General features: G+C 41.6%; 1 pseudogene; it reads right to left on the bottom strand.

Moving 5' to 3' along the window:
* Positions 1–1710: 1710 nt before the first annotated feature.
* LOC111536247 lies at positions 1711–2218 on the bottom strand (annotated as a pseudogene).
* Positions 2219–17549: the final 15331 nt, after the last annotated feature.

Below are 17549 nucleotides of genomic sequence, written 5' to 3'. Positions count from 1 at the left end.
CCTTGGAATACTATGCAGCCTTTAAAAATGATGAGTTCATGCCCTTTGCAGGGACATGGATAAAGCTGGAAAACATCATTCTCAGCAAGCTAACACACAAACAGAAAACCAAACACCACATGTTCTCACTAATAAGTGGGAGTTGAACAATGAGAACACATGGACACAAGGAGGAGAACATCACACACTGGGGCCTTTTGCGGGGTGGAGGGTTAGGGGAGGGATAGCATTAGGAGAAATACCTAATATAGATAACGAGTTGATGGGTGCAGCAAACCACCACAGCACGTGTATACCTATGTAACAAACCTGCACGTTCTGCACATATATCCCAGAACTTGAAGTATAATTTTAAAAAAATCTTGATTTGACTGGTTTGAGGTCAAAGTATTCACTGAATGGAGACATGATGTTTGCTGTTTGTCCATGATAACTTGAAACACATAGGCCTTGTTAGAACCAAGAGGAATGCCATAAAATTCACTGAGCATGACACTGAAAGCCTTTGGTTCTAGGACCTTTTCTGTCAGTTCTTAGGCAAGTCAATTCCTCTCTCTAAGTTTCAGTTTCTTCATTTATAATATAAAAGAGTGGAAATGGAAGTAGATTATCTGTAAGGTCTCTTCTAACATTATGTGATTCTGGGAACAAAATGAAATCTGAGCCCACTTAGAATTTATCCTCACATTCCAGAATCTCAAACTACAGTTCCTAGAAGAGTCATATGCAGGCAGGGTTATGAAAATAGCAAGCAATTCGGACTGCTTTGTGATGCTAACATTTTGTATTATCCAGCCTACGAGCTCTTTTGTGAATAACACTTGATATTGCAGGTGAAAATGATAGAAGCCGAGATGCTCTCAGGCTGGACACTGGCAGCAAATAGATTGTAAGTAGAAATACTTGAGGAGAAGAAAGCCAGAGACCAAGGCACTGCTCACACTGGGGAGGCTGAGGTATTAAGATAAGGCCAGAATACTAATGTTAGTAGACCCCTAACATTCTCCTGGGTTAGATCTGGAGACCATTGGGAACCCTCAGATTTAAGATTGTTACTTTCATTTCTGTTGTCATATTTGTGTTCCTCAGGATATTTTTTCTTTCTGTCGCCTGAGCTGGAGTTCAGTGTGGCACAATCTTGGCTCACTGCAACCTCTGCCTCCTGGGTTCAAGCGCTTCTCCAGCCTCAATCTCCTGAATAACTGGGAGTACAGGTGCACGCTGCCACATCTGGCTAATTTTTTGTATTTCAGCTGAGACGGAGTTTCGCCTTGTTTCCCAGGCTTGTCTTGAACTCCTGAGCTGGGGCAATCTGCAGGCCTCAGTCTCCCAAGGTGCTGGATTACAGGTGTGAGCCACCTACCCGGCCTCTTCAGGCCTTTTTGAACGAAATTAAAGTTCTGGTTTTCCTCTGATGAGTAATTTTTTTTTTCATTTTAGGGCTAAATTTTAATAGAATGTGAGGCTGAACTCTTACATTTAGAACAAACAAAACCTAAAAGGTAATGATTGATTCAAAATGGTTTTATGGAAAAATTAATCTGTAACAAAAAGTTGGCATTGAGGGCAAAGGTTCCACTGTTTTTTGAGCAAAGCGAACAAAGGTTCCAAGGGACAGGACCAAGAACGAGGGGCTCAGACATTTACAACAGCAGGCATTTTCTCTTCTTCTTCACGGGATGTGGGCAGAGGACAGCTCGGAACGCTTTGTCAAACAGTGTCTTGAGGCCTCGCTGTGTGAGCACCAAACACTCCAGATATTTTGCAGCACCAATCTCCTTAGCCATGGGTAGACCCTGCGGATAGGTGACGGGAGTCAGCTTCTTCTCCTTCAGTTTCTCGACAGTGTCTTTATCATCCCTAAGATCAAGTTGAGTTCCTACTAGGATGATGGGAGTGTTGGGACAGTGGTGCCGCACCTCAGGATACCACTTTGCACGGACATTTTCAAATGATGCAGGACTCACAAGCGAAAAGCAAATTAAGAACACAACTGTTTGCGGATAGGATGGGGGCGTAATCTGTCATAATCGTCTTGTCCAGCTGTATCCCATAAGCCCATATTCACCAGTTTTCCATCTACCACAACATTGGCAGAATAATTGTCAGAGACAATAGGGATATATTCTCCAGGAAATGCATTGATTGTGTAACTGATCAGTAGGCAAGTTTTACCTACAGCTCTGTCTCCCACCACCACACCCCTGATGGCCTGCATCTGGGCCGCTCGCTGGGCCGCGGCGGGGGCGGCAGGCGCTGAGACCGGAAGCGGCGGGCTAGGGGTGCAGCGGGCTGGCGCGAGGCTTGAGGGCGGCGAGGCGCTGGGTGCCGGCGGCGCCGCTGTCCACGCTGCCTTGCCTTCCGCGCACTGGAAGCCGAAGCCCGGCAGCTGCCACTACCCAAAGCTGAGGAAAACCCCTCTGATGAGTAATTTTATACTGATTTGAACACCTGAGGCAACTGCTTGAATTGGGGTTTCTTGTTGCTGTCTAAAGCACATAACAAACAGGCTTGTTTACCATGGACAGTACAGCCACCACTGATTTTATTATTCCACTCTTTAATTGGCATGAAACTTCTAACATTGACAACAACAAAGCCATGTGCAGTTATGTATGCTGCACTAGCTCACTGGCTGAACTGCTTAAGATATGTCGTGAATAGATGAGACGATCAAATCCTGGAAGGCCTAAGGTCTACTGTATTCGGAACCTCCCTCCCTCTGTTCCCTCCACCTCACTTCCCAGCTGCTGTGATCTGAATGTGTCCCTTAAAATTCATGTGGTGGAAACTTAATCACCCCTAATGCAACAGTGTTGGGAGGTGGGACTTTTGAGAGGTGTTTAGGTCATAAGGGTTCTGCCCTCATAAATAGATTAATGCTACTATAAAGGGGGTTGCAGAGGTGGATTCTCTCCTTTTGCCATGTCAAGACATGGCATTCATCCCATCTGGATGATGCAGCATTCAAGGACCCAGAATGGAAGCAAAGAAATCAGGCCCTAACCTGCCAGCATCTTCATCTTGCACTTCCCAGTCACAGTGTCTGTGAGAGAATAAATTCCTCTTCTTTATAAATTATCCAGTCTCAGGTATTCTGTTATAGCAGCACAAAACGGACTAAGACACCAACTTTATCTGGCCAAGCTGTGGGCTCATAGCTTATGAAGCTGCAGACAGACTAGCCTGACATTTCACAAAGCTAGGTATTTGTGAGCAAGTGCTATCATTCATCTTGAGCCTGCATGGTCCAGTACCATGGTCACTAGTCACGTGTGGCTACTGAGCAATTGAAATGTAGCCAATCCAAACTGAGGTATGCTGTAAGTGAGAAATACATACTGGATTTCCAAGACTTGGTACAAAAAAAAGAATGCAAAGTATCTCATTAATAACTTTTATATTGATTACATGTGGAAATGATAACCTTTTTTGATATATTGGACTAAATATAATATATCATTAAAATTAATTTCAGCTGTTTCTTTTTACCTTTTTTATGAGTCTACTATAAAAATGAAAATTATATATGTAGTTCATATTTGTAACTCAAATTCTTTTTTAATTGGGCAGCACTGCCCTAGATTGTTGAAAAAGAGTTTCTGACCACATACTCTGGGCCCAGCATTAGAACAGACCGTGGTTTCTTGCTCTTTGCCTCATCAGAGTCAATCACAGTACCTGACCTATAAGCAGGTGCTCTGTTCAGGAAATGTGGCTCCAAAATATGATGCTTTGGTATGTTCATTACTTTGAACTGAGGGCACTTGGGAAACAGCAGATACAAGCAGAGTCTTTGTCTGAGCTCCCCTTATCTGTCTAAAAATGGATTCTCCAAAAGGAACACAATTGTCAAGAATCCACTCCCCTGGAATTTCATTAACCAGGGAAGATTAACTGGGATCACAGGAGAGGAGACTGGAGGTGGAGACCAAACACAGATAATCACCTGTTCTTCAGAGGGCTGCTCCGAGACAACTTTTATTACCTAAGAGACTTTATCTGTGTAACAAGATGACCTTTATTTACCATACATTTCCTCCCCTCACCCTCCAATAACTTGTGTTGCCGCCATCCCCCAGAAGCCAGAAACCCCTATTCCTTTCTGTACCTTCAATCATCTGACCCTTCCTCAAGTCTCACGTTTTTGTGAGACTCTTGTGCATATATACAGAATTAAATAAGGTTTTTCTCCTGTTAACCCGTCTTATGTCAATTTAACTTGTTGCCCAACCAAGGAACCTAGAAAGGTGGAGGGAAGCCATTTTCACTCCCCAACATTGCTTACTCTTGAATGAATGAATGTCTCCTCCAATATTCTAACCCTAGGATATATTGACTTTGGAAGAGACAGCCAGGGTGAAATCTCCCTGCTCCTAAGTAGCTCCACCCTGCCATTGCATGGTTGTGAGTGAAAAGAGCTTGGGAAATCAGAGGACATCTTACTTCAAGATTCAGCTCAGCACATTACTCATTTGCTGTGTGACCTTGAGCAAGTCATTGCTCTTCTGACTTTCTTTTCTTCCTCTGTGGAGTAAGGAGGTTGGGCCAGAGAGTTACTCTAGGCTCCTTCCAGTGTTTGTACTCCCAGTCAATGACCAGAGAGGGGCAGATAAACCTTTAAGAAGAGCTAATATTCCATTATTCAGAATCACCACCATGCCTGCCTCAAGTTCTCTTTTGGCTCCCTTTTGCCTGATTTACTTTTCCTCTTCACCTTTATCTGTTATACTCTGTGCTTTTGCATATGCTTCTCCTCCCTGCCCCTCAAGCAATGCCAGTACTGTCTGTCTCCTGATTTTCCATTGCTTTTCTTCCCCAGTTGTTGGGGATACACAATTCAGAAGGAAAAATACATTCCAATCCTTGAAGTGACTATAGATTAGGTTTTGGATGGAATAGGACTTCTTGTCCACCTTTGCTTTGGGCACTATGGCAGCGGTAAGGAATAGAGATGGCAAATGGCAGTCCCAAGATTTGGAGTAGTGGTGAGCTAGGACAAAATTCTAGCCCACACAGTTCATGGCAGCCATTACAATTTCAGCTTCCCTTGCTAACATTTGCTGGTCTGCCATCACTCTTACAATTTCCCTTGAAATTAGGGGTTCTGCAATGCCAGTTTGAAGCATTTGCTCTTCCAGCTGTTAAATGGGAATGAGAAGTCACTAGCTCAGGGGTGACAAACCCAAATTCCCACTCAGGGGTCAGGCACAGAATAGGGAACATGAGCAAGGTAGATGAGTGTAAGAAAATAAGGAACGGTGGGAGGTGTGGCAAACCAGAGAGTGTTTGTTCTAGCTTAAGGCATTCAAATTCTTCTTCCTTTTTTTTTTGTTTGTTTTAGGCTTTTTTGTTGTTGTTGTTGTTGGTGTTGTTTTGCAGTGCTGACCAAACAAAACACATTTCTAGGCTGAGTTTGGCCCATATCCCATGGGCCTCAGAGTTTACCATTCTGCCTAGCTCATCTGTTGTCTTGGTTCTGATTATATACTTTCTAAATTCTACATTTTCTTTCATGATGATTGATGCCATACTAAGACAAATCACTTTGGAACTAGTGGTCTATGTTGAATGGAATCCCATCAACATATGCAAACCTTCCCACTCTCCCCTCACTCTCCATTTCTAGAAACACCATCATCCCCACTCTGGAGGCCTCCATTCCTTTCATGGGTTGCTTGAGCATTAGTTACATTAAACTTCAAACCAAAGCAAAGATTCTTCATGATATTTGCATCCTTTGAAATCTGATTATATATTGTCTGCAGATTTTCTCCCCAAATTGAAATACCAGTGCTTATTTACACATAAGCTGAGCCTCCTGATAACTTGGCATTTCTTCTAATGTGCAGGATTACTCTGAATGCATTCAAACTGTTGCAAAGTTGGAAAGATCTCAGAGGACATCTTGCCATGACACATCTGCCTCTCTAATGCACTCTTCCATCTGCTGAGGAGAAAGATGCCTTTTATACCCAAATGACCTAAATACAAAGAATCATCACTCCTCTGTCATCCTGCATTGCCACCCCCAGGAAACAATGAGCACCCTGAAGACAGAGTCTGTGTCTAAGCTGCCTTTGTAGCCCCAGCAGACAGTGCCAGGTCTGGGACATGGCTGGCACTCAAGGTTTGGAACTGAGCTGTCCTTCGGGATAGTTACAGAACTGAACTGACTCCTTCTTCTCTAAATACAGTCATATGTCATTTAATGATGGGGATACATTCTGAGAAGTGCATCATTAGGTGTATTTTCTTAATGCGTGAACATCATAGGGTGTGTGTACACAAGCCTAGATGGTATAGCCTACTACATACCTAGACTAGGTGATATAGCTTATTCTTCCTAGGCTACTAACCTGTGCAGTGTTAAAATATACTCCTGGCTGACAGACAAAATGGATTCCCTGTGGCTAAAATGAGACACACTGAGATGAAATCAAGCAGCCATAGCAGAGAGAGGAGTTGGTCATGTACCCCTATATTACTGACTGCCATAACATCTTTTCTCCTGTAATTGGGCAGAAGCTCACCCTTTAAAAAAATTGTCAAAACACCTATAACTGGGAATTTCCCAACTGATGCTTGGTGGACTGCCCGATACCTGCTGGCCTGACCCTGCCTTGTGGGCCTGCCAGCAACCCTGATTGGACATCAGACTGACCTTGTGAACCTTTCCTGATAAACAGCACAGACCTCAGGCTAATTTCGCCGGCAAACAGAGACTGCACAAAACCTCTTTTATGCCCTGTAATTCACATTTTGACATCCTCATCCCCATCCCCCAAATAAACATAATATGTATGTGTATGTCTGCCTACTACACACGTGCTTGGCTTCCCTCATAAACATTCATAGATTTCCCCAAAACCTGCTAAATATACATGTGAGGCAGACCTGAAAGACGTAAATGCCAGTTTCCCTCTTCCCTCTTCAGAGTGTGTGCTTTTGATTTCCCTGGAGGCTACGTTTCCTGGTGTGCAGATTGTCTCTCTGAAAATAAAGTTTTCTCCTATTCCTTTCTCCATAGATCTCATGGTCATTTGTTAACAACAGCATGTTACTGTCTTGAATACTGTAGGTAATATAACACAATGGTAAATATTTGTGTACTGAAACATAGAAAAGGACAGTAAAAATATGGCATTATAATCTTATGGGACCACAGTCACATATGTAGCCCATCCTTGAATAAATGTTATGTAGTGCATGACTGTTGTCATTTTTTCCCATTCATTTATTTACCTAGCACACATCCATTACAGATATGTTTTCTGCCATGAAAATGGAAAGTGGGAAACGTTCAAGCAGATTCTTTCCTTGCAATTTTTTTCAAAGAAAGGCTTTCATCCTGAGTATTGTTTATTGAGTGCCTACTATATGCCAGGCATTGAGCTAGGTACTGAGCACACACTGATAAAATGATTTAGTCCTGCTGTAAGCAGAGCTTACAATTAAAAATGGCAAAGCTTGAGCTTTGGTGCAGCTCAGACATCCTTCCATAGCTTCCCATCCTTCTCACTCACTCCTCTTGTGTAGCTTGTACACCTCTGGCCACAACATTTGTTACTCCATATTTTAGTTGCCTGTCTATTTGAAGGTCTTCCAATCTGAACTCTGATCAGCTTATAGGCAAGGACGTGCTTTGTCATTACTGCATAACCAGGGCATAACACATCCCCCACCACAGAAGTAACACACAATAAAAGTTTGCTGAATTAGTGGACAAAGAATTGACAATTCTTATATATACGTTGATAATGACCAGAGACTCAAAGATATTGGGGTCAGAATAACTTGTTGTTTCATTAGTTTGGGGTAGAAAAGAAAACAGTGGATTACTAGAGGACAAAAAAAGAGGCCGGGCACGGTGGCTCACGCTTGTAATCCCACCACTTTGGGAGGCCAAGGCGGGTGGATCACGAGGTCAGAAGATCGAGACCATCCTGGCCAACATGGTGAAACCCCGTCTCTGCTAAAAATACAAAAAATTAGCCAAGTGTGATGGCACGCACCTATAGTCCCAGCTACTCAGGGACTTGAACCCGGGAGGCCGAGGTTGCAGTGAGCTGAGATCGCGTCACTGTACTCCAGCCTGGATGACAGAGCGAGACTCCATCAAAAAAAAAAAAAAAAAAGACGATCTTGGTTCTGGGGTGACCAGTTTCCATGCTAAAACCTGCTCTCATTGCATTCATTTGAGCATTTCATTTTAAGGTGATATGAAACACACTAACATTGTTCAGTAGAAAGCCACTACATTTTGGAGGAGTTGATTTGAAACCGAAGTTTAAGAATTTCCTTGGAGTATACTTGTCTCACTCATCCTCTTACATATGTAGAGTTAGAATCTAAGTTCACTTTTATATTCCTATCCATTTTTCTATCTTCAATTTTCTTTTGCTCTTTAGATTTAAAAAAAATGCAATTGAACCTGAAGAAAAATGTGGGGAAAACTAAGTGGTCTGAGGTTAGAGCACAGGAGTGATTGCCTGCAAAACATGTACTTTTTGCTTCTTGGATTTGACATATATTTGGCTTGACATTTTTAAAAAGTTAGAATGCAACTTTTAAATTTAAAAGCAATTGTTAAAGAATTTGAGTAAGAGTTTTCCAGTTGTACTAGTATGAAATGTCAAGTCCATTTTGATTCCTACATTTCCTGACGTTTATTTTTCTACTGCTTTTGTGGTTTCTTTCTCATTCCTTTCTTTGCCTGTTGCATATCTATATTTTCCAAAATAGCACCCTCCTAACCTCAAATACAAAACACTTAGCATGAGACATTTTATGGAGCATCTTACACTTGGAAAAAGTTTGAAGCATCTCCTTTGTTTCCCCTAACATTTCTTGCAGAATTATCTTAAACAAAATGTACCCTAGTCCTATAGCTTTTCATATCTTGGTTCTTTCCTTATTAACATTTATCTAATAAGCTTCTAAAGGTGAATGATTTCACCTGGGCAGTGCAAAGTGTCCTGTAAACTACTGCCTGTTTTCTGTCCTGTATGCTTCCTTTTAATTGTTTTTCCAGAGCCCTTGATTTGGGGCTTAGACAAATTTCAGTCAGCATCAGCATCTCCCCAAATGTCTCAGTGTCTGCATTATGCTGCTCTGGTGCTGGGTAATCATGACACCCAGGCTCCCCACCTGCGTCCCCACATGTCCCTTGCACACAGCATAGGGCCCCCACTGACTTCTAGTGAGAGCACTGCATGAAAAAGGGAGCCCTCTGAGTTGAGGTTTGGGGCCTTAGTGGGGAAGCTCCCTCTTCAGTGATCATAACTCACCTCATTAAGCATTCTTTTCTGCCCCATTTTCTCCAGAGAGGAGGCTTGGGTTCTGTCATGTTGGAGAGCAGCTGAGAATGGTATAGCTTCTGTCTGGACCTGCCCCATGATTCTCCTAGACATCTCAACCGAACCATGGGTTTGTTCCCACTTGACTGAGTTCCTGTTGTCTGAGGAATAAGTTTAAAGGAGCTCAAGTCTAAAGTTTAGTGGCTGGCTTGACCCCAGTTGACAGGGTGCTCCTGTTATCAGCAACTGAGAGTGCTTCTGGCCATTCATCTACATCCTTCTCCCTTTTCCTTTCACTGGAATTTTCTTGGTTAGGGGAAATAGGCAGGCAGTGTAATCATTTTTCCTGTTTGACCTCAATCAGGGGTAAACTAAAAGGACATGAGTCATTTCTAGTGGGTATGCAGTGACGCGGTGTGTGTGTGTGCATGTGTGTGTGTGTGTGTTGGTAGGCTGGGGGCTAGGAGGAGGCAATATAAATCAATCGAAGATTTTCTGGCCTCATATTTTTATTGAAATATTTGAAGGAGAAAATCTGAAGAACTAATCACCCAGTTACTAACTTTGTTTTCCTCCTGGAGTTCAACAATCAAGGTAAAAACACCTAGTGTGTGTTCAACTTTGTGTCTGATATAGGAGAAAATTTAGAGGACAGAATCTTTGCCCTTGGTTTCTGGCCCATCTTACTTTGATTCTTTGAGTCCTTGGAAGAGTAGTCTATACTTGTAATCTCTACTTTTTTCCTTCACCCCATGTCTTAAGTTGGGTTCTCAAGGAAGCAGAATTTGAGACAGAGTTAGAAGGCAGGGTATTAATTAATGAGTTCTCTGGAGATGCATGCCTATGGAAGCAGGGTTGGCCAGAAGGAGAAGATGCACTGTGACACAGGCCCTGTGATTGCTCAGCCAACCTCACAGGGCTCTCCAGAGTGAGACAGCCTTCTAGTGTTTCCGAGTTAGGTCGAAATGGTTAGACCTTTATACTCACCCAAGGTCACTTCCCTTTTTCAGGGTAGCACCCATCTAATGACAGGAATCAGTCAATAGATGGGTGCTACCCTGAAAAGGGAAGTGACCTTGGGTGAGATGACTCTCTGTGGTTGAGGCAATCTCTGAAGGGTTTGGTTGCTGAAGACCATATGTACATAACACTCTCAGCAATGGAGCAACAAATCTTTCATTGAAAGGAGATCTGAGTGGCGTATCACATTGGCTACCACACAATCCACTCTAAGTTAGCTTTTCAGAGCCAACTATATATTTCTTGCAAAGGCTACCAATGAACCCCATATTAGAAAGTTTAACAGCCTCATCTTGATCCTCTTATATGAATTTTCTGAGCTTTTGGTGAGTTGATCAACTATTCTAGCTTAACAATCTTGCTTGCTTCTGCTGTAGTTCACTTTTACCTTTCTAACAGCTCTTTAGAGTCATCTCTCCATCTTCTTCATTGAACCATCCAAGTGTATGTGCCATTCCCTCTAACCCATTTCCATCCAAGGCCTTCTTCACTTTTTTCTCCATATTCTCTTTCTCCCTGATTGTTCTGTCTCATCTAGCTGCAAATGCCAATGATCAAGTGACTTGCATTGTTACAACGCTCTTCGGAGCTCTAGGTGTCTTTCAAGCTGCCCACTAGATATTCACAATATAAACGTCCTGCTGTCTCAAACTCAACTTCTCTGTATTACTCAGCTTGGGCTACCATAAAAGAAAACCACAGCCTGGGGAGCCTAAACAACACAAACTTATTTCCTCACAGTTCTGGAGGCTGGAAGTTCAAAATCAAAATGCTAGCTGGGTAGGTTATCTGGTAAGAGCTCTCTTCTTGGGCTGTGGATGGCCAACTTCTCCCTATGTCCTCACATGGGCTTTTCTCTATGCATGTGCAGAGAGAGAGAGAGAGAGAGGGAGAGAGAGATCTGCTGTCTCTTCTTATAAGGACACCAGTCATATAGAATTATGGCCCTACTAAGATGATTTCATTTAACCTTAATTAACCCCCTAAAGGCCTTATCTTCAAATACAGTTGCATTGGAAGTTAGGGCTTTAACATACGAACTTTTGGGGCAGAGATTTGGTTCATAATGTTCCACCACTGTCCTCACAGAATTCATTTCCTTCTGGCATGAAAAATTAACTCACTCCATTCCTCAAAACTCTTAGAAGTTTTAACTCATTCCAGCATCAATTCTAAGTCCAAAGCCTCATCTAAACATCGCCTAAATCAGGTACAGGTGACTCAAGGTATAATTTATTCTGAGGCAAAATTCTTCTCCAGCTGTGAATCTATGAAACCACAAAAGTCATGTGCTTCCAAAATACAATGGTGGGACACGCATAGAGTAGACATTCCCATTCCAAAAGTGTGAAATCAGAAGGAAGAAAGGGATGATGGGTCTCAGGCAAGTCCCTAACCTAGCAAAACAAATTCCATTAGATCTTAAGGCTTGAGAATAATCCTCTTTGGATGCCTGTCTTTCATGCTGCTGGGGTGGCAGCATCACTGATGGTCCTAGCCAGCAGACCTGACCCTTTGTTCTGTGTGGTGGCCCCACTCACATGGTGTTTTGCAGTGTTCCCACTCATGTAGCTCCTTGTGGAGGTGCTATCCCTGAGGCACTGGCCCACTGAAACCCAGAAGTTAGGTCCACCCTCTGAAACCGAGGAGTAGGAAACAGCCTTGCCCCCTGGGCCTGTGGTGGGAGTAGCAGTCACGGTGATCTTCAAATTGCCTTCAAGGTTATTCTTTTTTTTTTTTTTTTTTTTTTTCCTCAAAGGTTAAGCTATGCTTTCAGCCCAATAGCTCTATTGTCCAGTTGTAGAACTGCAGATGTCTGAAGATCTTCATTTATTTCATCTCATCTCTATTGTCTTTGGTTCAAACTGGTGGTGTCTCTGCTACTATACTTCCATCTCTATTCCTGGTTTCTGTTGAAATGACTGACTAGTACCTTGTGTAATCTCCTTATGGAGTGATTGTCCATCCATACCCTTGGTTTTCTCTCCAGAACATGCTTTCTCATTTTTTGTAATACACATAGATTTTTAACATCTATATTTCTGCTAACAGAAAATCTAGGATTTTTCTAGTCTGCACATGAAAACTCTTCCAGACTCTGCCAATCACCCAGTTGCAAAGTCACTTCTCCATTTTTACATATTTGTTCACTAGCACCCCAAATTTTGGTACCAAAATCTGTATTAGTCTTCTAGGACTGTTGTAACAGAATACCACAGACCGGGTGGCTTAAACAACAGAAATGTATTTCCTCACAGTCTTGGGGACTAGAAATTCAAGATCAAGGTGACAGCATGGTTGGTGTCTGGTGAAGGCTCTCTCCTTGGATTGCAGACAGCTGCCTTCTCACTGTGTCATCACATAGCCTCTTTGTGCACACATGGAGAGAGAGATGGAGACAAAGAGAAAGGGAGATCTGGTGTCTCTTCTTCTTATAAGGACACCAAGCCTATCAGATTAGGTTTCCATCCTTATGACTATTTAACCTTAATTACCTCTCTGAGGGCTTCAGCATATGAATTTTGGGCAGAGACATTCAGTCTATAACACTGCCCTAAAATAACCTCTTTATCTTACATCTCTTCACTGTCCCTCAAACTTGCCCTTCCTCCTCTTCTCTCTTTTCAATAAGTCACACCATCCAGTGGCTCAAGCCAGAAACTTGGGAGTCATCCTTAACTTACTCTTTTTCCTCACCTTCTATATCCAAGCTGTACTACTTATCTATTGCTGTATATATCCCAAAACATAGCATCTTAAAACAATAAGCATTTATTATCTCACTCAGTTTCTGTGGGTGAGGAATTTAAGAACAGATTAATTGGGTGGTTCTGACTTAGAGTGCTTCATGAGGTTGCCATCAAAATGTCAGCTAAGGATTCAGTCATCTGAAGGCTTGATTGGACCTGCAGGATTATCATTCAAAATTACCCACTTAGCCATTAGCAGGGCCTTGAGTTCCTCATCAGCTATAGGTAAGAGGTCTTAATTCCACACTACATGGACCTCTCCATGGGGGTGCTTGAGTGACTTCATGACATGGCACCTAGCTTTCCCCAGAGTAGATGATCCAAGAGGCAGCAAGGAGGAAGCTACATGCCTCTTATGACCTAGTCTCAGAAGTTACACATCATCACTTCTACCACATTCTATTCAATAGAAATGAGTTATTGAGTACAGCCCACACTCAGAGGAGAATTAAGCCCAACCTCTTAAAAGAAGTATCATATAATTTGTGGACATATGCTAAATCCTCCCAAACATATCTTATATCCACTCCATTTCCATCAATTTTTGGACTACTACACTGGCCTCCTAAATTGTCCCCTTGCTTTTAATATTTCTAAAACCCAGATACAACCATGTAAACCTTAGTGGCTCTCTGGAGCAGCAGACTGATGCCCATATCTTTAGCATGGTGTTCAAGGCTTAAATTAAATTCTTAGTCTTATTACCTTCCTCTAAACAATCCATGTACTTTCATACCTCTGACTACGCCTTTGATCATCCATTTGATCTCTCTGCCTGGAATTTCTGTAGTGCATTGTTCCAAATTATTCACCTTCCCTGTATCCTCATCCTTTGCCATGTGACTTTGCAGTTCCATTAGAGGCAGAATATACTTCGCCCTTCAACTTTGGGCTCAACTAGGTGTCTTACTTTGACCAATAGGACGTTAGCAGATGTGATGCAAGCAAGGGCTTGAATGTTTTTGAATAGCTGGACATGTTCTCTTGCACTTCTGCCTCGGCCATGAGAAGAGTTTTCTTGGGGCAGTTGTTCTACAGCAAAATAAGTCCTCTTAGAACATGAGAAAAGTTGGCTGTATCACACACACACACACACACACCCTGCAAGATTGAAGCCAAGCCCAGCAGAGCCCAGCCTAGATCAGTGGATCCCCAGACAACCCATAATTGTTCGTATGAGTAGGAATAAATTATTGCTGTTTAAAGTCATTTAGTTTTGGAGTAGTTTGTTACATAGCATGATTGTGGCAATAGTTTACTAATCTGTTCTTCTTTCCCACTTTCTTTGCTTGCCAAAATTCCACTTTTCCTTCAAACTTTAGCTTAGATGGCACCTCTTATGAAACATTCTCCGGTCTTTACAGTGAAAATTAATTGTACTAATTGCTTCCTCCTCTGTAATATCATGCTTTATGTGTATTTTGCTATATTAACATTTTTTTGGCTTTGTACTTTACATTTCCTAATGGATTTGTAAGCCTATTGAACACAGAGGTCAGATTTTGTCCTTATACCATTCTCTGAGCATTGGGCACATAGTAGGCACCCAATAAGTGTTCAAGGACTAGGTGAATGACTGAAGATAGGTAGATAATTGACTACTATATTGGGAGGATACAAACCATAAGCATCATAAATTTTCACAGAGTCAGTCACAATGGGCCAGGATACTCCAGAGTTAGTCAGGTATTTAATTGCCTAATAGAATCTTAAAAAAAGAAAAGTTTATTTTAATTATGAGTCACTGGTTTCAAAGAACAGATACTCATTCAACCTAGCTCAAATAAAGGAGAACTTATTGAAAATAAATGACTCAGGAGATGACCACAGAACCTAAGGATAGCAAACAAATTAAGCCAGGTCTTGAAGGGGCTGAAAAGCCATGAAGAAGTGATACTACACAGGGTCACACAGTCTCTCTTCCATGCCATTTCTGATCTAGTCTTTTCTCTTACTGCAGACGTGCTTTCTCAATTCACTTAACCTCTTGCCCATGAAGAATCATGACCACTCTCAAAAAACTTTTTCCCATAGCAAAATGGCACCATTTCTTGGGGCCTCAATTCCGTATTCCTAAGAACAGGATTGGATTGTTTCAGCTTGTGTTAGGTGGGTTCAATCATCTCAGGGCAGAATGGAGGAGTTCACTTGGGCGGCTGAGTCTCATCTCTTCACCAAGGACTATAGGTGGGAAGCAGTACTCAGAGAAAGAGTGTGTGTGGGGGGGGGCAGGGACCCTAAACTTGCTTACTAAGCGTTTATTACATCAAAGAGTCAAGAACATTTCTTAGAAGAGGGGAATTAATAGCTTTTTGTTTTATGGGCATACTCAGTAGCCTGAAAGTCCAAGATCATGAGAACTCATATAGTTTGCAGAAGGAGAATCTTATTGGCCTGTGCCTATTACTCTTCCATGGCACTCACAATAGACGGGTTTTGGAAAGAGCCTAGCACTGTGGCTAGGATATAACAAGCACTCAAATGTTAGTTATTGTATTTGTAGATGTTGGAAAAAGGCTGTATCATTGAATATTTGGATCTGTAGCCTCCCAGATATGGAGATTTTCCTTCAGAATCTTCAAGCCTAAGCACTGAGGGTGGGACTGGGGCCTGAAAGGAAACATCAACCTCTTAAGGGCCTTTGTGAAATGATTGCCTTGTAGTTATCATTGTTTCAAATACCTAACCTTCTTTACCAACTATTTAGAAGAAAAGACATTTTCAATGCCATTGCTATGAACATAGATGAAAAACCCAGGAATCAATTATGTAAATGAGGTTGTTTACTGTGCACATTGCTTCTTAGAGATGTTTCAGGCCAGCCCTTTCCTGGGGTGATCACAGTGGATCTCAGCTCTCCACTGGTTGATGGGAAGCAGAAGGATGGCTATGCAGTTGCTCAGGTGTCATGCTGTTGAGCCATGATGATGTTTGACATAAGAGGAAGAAAATATTCCAGAGATGAGAGACTTCAGGTGATTGCCTGAGGAAGGATGGCCCAACATAGGACATGAAAGCCCATAATCAAAGCAATTAGAAATTTGAGAGCTTTTAAAGCACCCCAAAGGCAAGAGAAATGTAGGTCTGGATAGAGGGGGAGCCTTTGTTACTTTAGCAAGGTGCTCTGGACCTAAAAAGACATTGTGTTGGGCTGGCACTCAACTGTATGCTGCATTAAAGCCAGCCTTGGGTATGTCAGGTTCACCATTATATTCTGAGTACCTGGCACACAGTACTGGTTAAAGACTAACTGAGTTAGGTAGCATTTATTCATTGATTTGTTTGTTCATTCATTCATTTCATCATTAATTTATTCATTCATTTGGGAATGCATACCTTACAGGTTTTCTCAACCTTGGCACCATTGATATTTTGAGCCAGAATTTTTTTTTTTTGTTATGGGAAGTTGTCGTGTAAATTGTACAAAGTTTAGGGGATCCCCAGTCTCTAACCACTAGATGCTAATAGCGGCTCCTCCCACTGTGACAACCAAAAATGTCTTCAGATATTGTCAAATGTGACCCTGGGCGACAAAATTGTCCCTGGCTGCAAACCACTTCTACCAGAATCCAGGAGTTTCACTGAGTATCCCTGAGAATGGCAGTTTCTATCTAAAATCAAGAGATGTGTCTGGTACTCAGTTTCTTCATGGATAGAGTGAGCTGAGAAAAATAACTCAAGTTTGTACTGGGAGGGTTCAGTGTAACAGAGTAGAAATTGTCAAGAAAGGACCCAAAGCAGGGGTATTCTATTTTTTTTTGCTCAAGTACCCCTCTAAAGTAATTTTAAAAATCTTTATACATTTTTAATTGATTTTAAGTTTAATTGATTTAAAATATTTTTTCATAAGTTTAAAGAGTTGCAAAGGATGTAATTTTCAGAATATTGCAAATATTGTCATTTTTAAATAAAACTTTTCCATATCTAAAGGAATCCAAACATACATATATAAGCTCTTTCTTAACAGCCGAAACTATTACACTGTTCCTTTATCTCCTTAAATTCACATTCTACTTCTCCTATAGAATTTTGCTGTAATGTATTTTTATGCTTGAAATTCTTACTGATCACCTATAATACCACCTGGCAACAAAAATATGTATAGAAATCAAAATTCAACATTTTTAAAGGTATGTATCCATAAAATTACTGGTGTCAAAATTGTATTTGGTTTGGTTTTTATTAAAATTATTAGTAGCAAACAATTTATGAAAACATAAATATATTACAAATTTTGATAACTAACTATTACATTTTAAAAATAAGACTTTTTTTTGAGACAAGATCTCACTCTGTTACCCAGGCTGGAGTGCAGTGGTGCCAGCAAAGCTCTTTGTAGCCTCGACTTCCTGGGTTCAAGGAATCCTCCCACCTCAGCCTCCCAAGTAGCTGTGACCACAGGCATGCACCACCACACCCACATAATTTTGTTTATATTTTGTAGAGATGAGATCTTATTGTGTTTCCCAGGCTGGTCTCG

The sequence above is a fragment of the Piliocolobus tephrosceles genome, chromosome 12 (assembly GCF_002776525.5).
Source record: "Piliocolobus tephrosceles isolate RC106 chromosome 12, ASM277652v3, whole genome shotgun sequence".
In the NCBI taxonomy this organism is placed as follows: domain Eukaryota; kingdom Metazoa; phylum Chordata; class Mammalia; order Primates; family Cercopithecidae; genus Piliocolobus; species Piliocolobus tephrosceles.
This window is presented reverse-complemented; position numbering and strand designations above follow the sequence as displayed.